The sequence below is a fragment of the Bactrocera neohumeralis genome, chromosome 5 (genome assembly GCF_024586455.1).
Source record: "Bactrocera neohumeralis isolate Rockhampton chromosome 5, APGP_CSIRO_Bneo_wtdbg2-racon-allhic-juicebox.fasta_v2, whole genome shotgun sequence".
In the NCBI taxonomy this organism is placed as follows: domain Eukaryota; kingdom Metazoa; phylum Arthropoda; class Insecta; order Diptera; family Tephritidae; genus Bactrocera; species Bactrocera neohumeralis.
Window position 1 is genome coordinate 1,259,898 of NC_065922.1, and position 7,903 is coordinate 1,267,800.

Consider the following 7,903-nt stretch of genomic DNA (forward strand, 5'->3'; position numbering starts at 1 on the left):
TTAAGATTTTTTCTTTTAAGGTTTGTGGCTAACTGCTTTTTTGATATGGCTTAAGTTTTCTTGTGAATTTTCTTGAAAATGGGAGAATCAGAAATATAAAGGTTGAACCATTTAGTAGAAATCCACTCGATTGTTCTATCGACTGAGACGGCGATCAGATTTTCTGCAGAAAGCTTGTCCAGGCGTTTGTGTTGCAGACAGGCGCATAAAGTTGACGGAAATGCTATTAGCAGTAATAAATTTACAGTAATAATTTACGTCGTCGGTCTTCGCGTGTCATGAACCTTTGGAGGACAGGACACGCCAACCTTTCATACACAGGCATATCTACTATTGACGTTATGGAAATGCCACAGAGGAACAACATTCAGACGGCACATAAAATTTGCTGGAAATTACATGCATGACAGCTCTAAAGTGGGTGTCCTTTACATTCCCACCAAGCTCATATAAATGCTCAGGTTTATCATATATTGGCGTGCATTAATATTGGTGATTTGCATGACGGGGTGCAGTTGCGTGACATGACCACCGCCGCAGTCATTTCGCGTCATTGACGTCGTCTCCAAGTTTCCAGATACAACCTGGCAGTCTCGAAATTCGAGTTGTACTGCTCAAGTTAATATTGGCATGTTGACAATTTCGAGCTGGAACTGCCGTAGCTACGTTAGAGTTTAAGTCATGGTTTGTGAGTTGCGGTATTTTTCAGATGTTTAGCATATTTTATTTGATACAGTATGTTTAATGATGCTCACTCCTTTTCTTGTGTCTTTCGACGTTATCCTAGACCTTTTAACCATTTGAGCCAACAGGGCAGATATATGTTTCGTTCTTAATAATATCAACATAATATTGGGTAGTCGAAAAAGTCTTTTTGTACTTTGTCAATAGATGCCGTTGCAGCCGTATATCTCCAGTGCTACCAATCACATTGTGCCATACCATATACATAGATAGTATTAAATTCGGAGAAGTTCAAAACAAGTTACAGCTGTCCAAAAATGGGTGAAAATAAATAATAAATGAAGAAATTCGCTATATTTTGAAATTTTTGTATAAAAAGGGATGAATTCCACGCAAGCCACAAATGAGATTTGTGAAGTTTACGGAGACGATGCTGTATTAGTTCGTGTAGCACAACAATGGTTCTCTCCCTTCCATTCTGGAAATTTCCATGTGATATCGCTTAGGAACTTAACATTCATCATCAAACGTTTTGAACTAATTAAAAAAGGCTGGCTACAGAAAGAAGCTCGATGTTTGGGCATCATATAAAATTGTCTTTGAAAAATTTAATGGACCGAATTAACATCTGCGATTCTTTGCTGAAACCATTTCTGGAGCGAGTGGTAACAGGAGACAAAAAGTGGAACACATACGACAATAATGTGCGAAAAATCATGGACCAAGCGTGGTGAAGCTCAACAAATGGTCGCAAAGCCTGGATTGATGGCTCGAAAGGTTATGCTAAGTGTTTGGTGGGATTAGAAAGGAATCATCCACTATGAGCTGCAGCAGTCTGGTCGAACGATTGCTTCTACATTTTACTGTCAACGACTGATGAGATTGCAGGAAGCAATCGAAAAAAAGGCCAGAACTGATCAACAGAAAGGGTTTCGTCTTCCATCAGGACAACGATAGACCACACACATCTTTGATGACTCGGCTAAACCTGGGAGAGCTTGGCTGAAAAGTTTTGATGCATCCACCACATAGCCCTGACCTTGCACCATCGGACTACCATTTGTTTCGGTCAATGCAGAACTCCCTTAATGGAGTAAGATTAGCTTCAAGAGAAGCCTGTGAATATTACTTGTCGAAGCTTTTCGCCGAGAAACCAAAAAAGTTTTACGCTGATAGAATAATGTCTCTAGCGGAAAAATGGCAAAAAGTGGAAAACCAAAATGGTACATATTTGGTTCATTGAAGTTCAGAAATACGAAAAGACTTTTTCGACTACCCAATATTAACAGAGTGCTAATATGAACTCACTTATAGAGTTAGAAAACCAAAGTTTGGTTATGGATAGGTACACGTAACCTTTGTAGTAGTTTTTAACGGTATTGTTTACATTTTATACAAGAAAGTTGTTACAAAGAACCGTTATGTGGAAAACTAGAACCATCTATCAAATGAATATTTGTATGAATACAGTACGAAGCCTGTACTCCTTCGCAGTATACCGAACTTCGAACTTAACCTGAAAATCGATTATGTCAAAATTATGAACCGCTCTAAAGTACTAGATGCAAATTTTCTCTAGGATGCATCAACCTCCGATAAACAGTTCGTTCTCACCTTCATCCGTCACAAGCCGTGTGAGGGGATGTATATTGCAATACATATATACATCCATATATGTGTAATTGTATACTTGAAAAAACTAAATTATGAGATTTTCAGAAGATTTCCAATTCGAGATCCACCACATATGGCAGAATCATTTAATTAAATGCAAATGAGAGCCTCGATGGAAGACACAATTTGAAACCAAATTTTCCCACCAGAGCCTCAAGCAGCATCAGTTCACGTGCATGAAGAAAGCAATACATCATTCATATCCACACATACGTGCATACATACATATACACGATCGAGTATGCATGTTTACATTGCGGTACATGAAAATTGTTCCTTTCAATTTCGTTTATTCGTTCCATTCGTAATAAGCCTGCAAACACTAAGCCAGAACGAACACGCCCCAGCCAGCGTGCTGGTCCCGCCGCACATTACAGTAGCCACATCCACAACTGTAATTGACCACAAGTCCGACCAAACAGCCAATCAATCCATAAAACAACACAAAAAGCTCAAATGTGCACATGCACATAAAAACAAGTCTTTATCATTAACGGTCAAGTAGAACCTCAAAGGCCGAATTTGAACCCACTCCCACCGCATCCCCACATTCATATCCGAACAAATAGGTGCGTATGTAAATCAAGACGACTGCGGTGCGATAAACCCTATTCGGTTATTTGATTCCACATGAATTCCCGGAATTTACATTCCGGCCAAGGCACAACGTACGATCGGCGTTGTACGAGTAGTTGCTGTGAATCAGCAACGATTGAACATTTAGCCAGGCATCGCAAATTAGGTAGCGGCATCACATCTCAATTGACTGCCAAAACGCCAATGGATACAGGTGGACTCCTGCTTGCACGCCGACACACCCCGAAGCTGCCATGAGTGCAGAGTAAGTAAATATTATATAAGGTGTTTTTAGAAGAAGATAGTTTTTCAGAGGAATGCCTGTCAAAGTAAGCACTTGATTTAGTTCCGTTAGACTACTATTTGTATTATGTCAACTAATGATATCTGCAGATAAACCAGCCGGTACTGACTAGTTGAAAGCAAATATTCGGAGGGGTATTTTCTAGAAAAGGTCACCATTGCTGAAAAAAAAAGTACAAAATTGGTCCGACACAACGGTTTTCTAGGGCGCAGACGCGATTCGTTATCTGCAATAAGTATTATATACTATAAAAAGCACCCTATACGAACCAAACGTTTAAACGAGCTACACTTGCCCTGCGAAGGCTTCCACACAGAGTTCTCAAATCAGTGCCCAAATCCACCCGATCATCGAGAATTGCATAACGCATGCACTGACACAACGGTCGAGTTGATCGCCAAATGGCGCAGCTTGCTTTTTCATTGATTGTAATTATAAGCAGAACAGCTTCTGGTCTTTACACATTTGCGTACGAGTTGCGAGTTGCAGGTTCCTTTAGCAAGAAGCTCATACATACATACATATGTACAAATATGTTGTCCCAAGCATCAATGATCTTTGAAAGCTGCTTTATGTCTGAGAACTTCTACGGCGCAGCCCATAATGGCTCAAGCTCATTACGATCCAAAGGAACAGGGGTTGCAAAGGAGAACTCCTCAACACAACTTTCTCAGGCTTTGCTCATGGCTTTCGGTATGTACGATATGCAATTTTTGATTATGGCATACATATACATACATATGTACCATACCAATGTTCACAGCTTTATGTGCGTGTGCATTTATTGCAAGATGCTCGGTTGTCTTCATTGATTTGCTGGTTCTTACCACGCTGGCGTGTAATAACTGCGGTTGCGTTGATTATGATGGTGTTGTTATGATTGTCGAAGTGTTATTAGACGACTTAAGATTGACTTTCGCAGAAAGGTATTCTCCGCATTGCACTGTGTACGCCAACAACCGGGCTTGACTTGGAGAGGCTGGAGGTAGGCGCAAAGCTTTGGGTAAATATCAGAATATTGTTGAGTTTGTAGAGAGAGAGCATTATTGTTTTAGTCAAATAGATAACTTGATTTCTCGGTAGTAAGTGCTTTTTTAGACATTAGTCATTAGTCGGAACACACTTATACTCCAACCAGCAGAACGCCTTTCATGCGGAATATGTCCTCCCCTTCATCTCATCGACCAAAAAGATCCGAGCTGGAGAATTTTATTATATTAGTCTACACTTTAAATACTCTATAGATTGATGGAGCGCAACGTTAGCAAACTTTATGCTTTTATTTGCACTATTCCGGGGTTGACGTCGATATCTAGTCGCGTTTTAACCACGCACGAAACTCCTCATTCTTCATTATCTGAACAAAAGCTCTAGACTCAAGCAATACAGCCACATGTGGGACGGATCTTTCTTTATATACTCAGTTTGACATGGATAGTTTTATTCAGCTAGTATTTAAGCAGTCGGATGGAAGAAAGCGTAGACAGGCGCGACGATTATTTCACTAGCTCTGCTATGATGGGTAAGTAAGCTTCAGCTAGCTAATTGAAGCAGGAAACGAATCGCTTTGCTATGCGTTGCTTTTATAATAGATTCGCATTGATTTATAGGTACATACTTATAAAGGAACACACAATTAAATCCAGAAAATTAAGCCAAACCACAATATCATAATCAGAATTCCTGCAGAAAAACACCGATCGTGTTCGATTTGGCGCAAATTTCTCAAATATGTACATACATATACATATGTGGACAAATACCATATATGTATGTACATGTGTATGTAAAGTGTGTATGTATGTTAGTGCATAGAATCAAGACACGCAAATGTATCCGGACGCAGAAGAAGCAGGTCAGATACTGCACACATACTACAAGTGCACCCAAAAAGCGCTGGTCTAATGTACGCATGCATGCGTGTGTGTGTGTAGCGATGCATATGTAAATCTTCTGTGTCTAGACGCAAAAGAAACTAATTAGGGTTTAATGGCCAAAAATTAATACAAACACGAAATTAATATTGATTCGGGAATAAAAACTGATCCCGCAATGAATGGTATGAAAAAAGAAGGGACCCTCGCGATTATGGAAATATGTTCAGATGTTCAGGTTACAACGATGCGAATCTCGCATCGGTACTGATGTTTGCGATGCCGAAGAGTGTTTGGATTTGGCTCATTCGTGCCAGTTGGCATCGTCTATCGTAAAACATAAAATAACAAATAGGGGCTGATACAGGAAGGAGAACAAGGGAAGAAAAGATTAGTACCAACCCTTCAAACGATGTTATCCCGGCGATTCGACAAAGGATAGTCATAACCATAAACCAAAATTAACGGTATTTATCGAATATTGCTTACAAACTGGTAAAACCGGATATTCCAAATTGTTCAACAATATTGCATTGTATTATTATTATTTTTTTTTAAGTAGGGGGAAGCATCAAAAGCCGAACTTTAATCCGCTAAACCTAACCTACTCCCAACTCCAGACTCTCCCACGGGACCACCTGATTAGGTATTACTTCGTGGGAGTGATAAGACATTTAAGTCTCCTCCATAGCACGGACTGACGGACGCCTATTCTGCTCTATATACCTAAGTTTTGTCATGACTGAAGCTGCCGCTTCACTGACAGTTTTCCAGTTCTCAATGGACTGACACATAAGTGTCGTCAAATTTTCCACCGTAAAACTACCACCGAGTGTAGTTTTAAGTGTTTCCCTTTCACTTAAAAAGCGAGAGCAATAAAAGAATACATGCTGAGAGTCTTCAAAGCACTCTGGACACGTCGGACAATTCGGACTAATGTCGTGCTGGAATCTGTACAGGTAGCTTCTAAAGCACCCATGCCCACTTAGTATTTGGGTTAGGTGGAAATCCAGGTCCCCATGACGTCTATCGATCCAAGAATGGATGTCCGTTATCAATCTGTAGGTCCACCGTCCTTTGAGTGAGGTTTGCATTGTATTATGAAAATGTAAAATTTCGTAGCCAGAAGGACCCCATTTTTCTCATTTTATGATGGTCCTCAACGTGTTAACGTCTTTCGCGTACGCACGATATATCGTACGTTCATATCAATTGTGAAAGGGATGGAATCGTTTGCAACTCGGATATATTGCCTCAGCGACACCTGCAGTTGAATCGCACACAAATTTGAACAAAGAAACACAGATGTCGCCGCCCGCAGTCGTTTAACTTGGTCATATTCTTTTAGGCATATTCTCACTTTCGCTCGAAGCATTCTCAGATATCGTAAACATATTTCAGAGTACATACGTTCTCTGCATATTTGACCAGAGAACATAAAACATGTTTTATGTACGTTCTCTGAAATATGTTTTATGTTTTCTGGACAAACTTTCGAAAGAAACAAGAATTGTTAAGAAGGTTCTTTTATAATTATTACAGCTACGCATCACAAACAAAAAAAATTCATACATAAGTCGTAACGTTGTTAACTTGGTCACTTATTTGAGGACATACATACCTACATACGCTGAAAACTTTCAAAAAGTACTATTAGCTTCACGAATTACATAGATGACAATACTTAGAGGCCTACGTATTCGAAATATTGAATTTCATGCTTTTACTCACGCTTGCTTGTAAAGAAGCCGAAACAAGCGCTTTTTCTCTGCACATCAAAATATCCACACATACACACATGCCAACATGTAGCCGGATATGTTCTTACGAACCGGTAGGTAATCCAGAGAGTACTCAAAATATAACTGAAACTCCAATGCGGATTCGATCTCTGTCCTCAGGTGAGATACAGTTAGCAACTTCGCGCATTCCACTCCAGATGCTCGGCGTGGCACGTCGGCTCCTCGCGGGAACTTTGCCATTTCAGCGTTCATCTCTACATTTCCGTTGTTTGTCTTGTGCTTAGAGTGTGAAGCGAAGTGCCATGACTTGAACCCAGTTTAAGTATTGTTCCCGGTGCAAGCACACATACAAACCGGCATGTCTTCATATCTACACATATATACATATATATACATATACCCTATACATAGACATAAGTGCGCGCGTACACGCAAGGTAACGCGACGCCTGTGATTTTAATCGCAAATTACTTAAAGTGGATATTAAAACAAATGCGAAGCGTATCGTGTCTTGAGAGCGTGGTGGGTTTCTTAATTGTGGTTTCGTTTCGGTAAATAATGTACCTACTTAGCGTTGAAAAGTGAATTACGGAAGCACATCAGGCGTCTACATGTGTGTGTGCCCGCGATAGTGTTGAAGTATTTATATATTTATGTACATGTGTCTTTAATGTCAAGAAAAGTAAACGATGAGAAGAATAAAGAAAACGCGAGCACGGCGAGATCGATCAAACCGGTTCCCTATGGATTTCGGCTTAAGTCCCGAGTGTGTGAGTTTGACTGCAAGAAAAGCTTAACAACTACACAATGAACCACAAATAGACTACGAAAAACAGCAGAACCAAATAAGTACGCAATGCAAAACAAAGACCAAATGAACTGAATATTCGGTCAGGACAAAGTGCAAATATATAAAGAGTTATATACAAGTAATGTGTGCTTACACCTGGAATCATAGCCATACTTGAAGTACATATATGGTGCCTAAGTAGTGCTGACAAAGTGCTAACTCTTACCAAACTTAGCAGTTTGTGTGTGATCGTCCACAT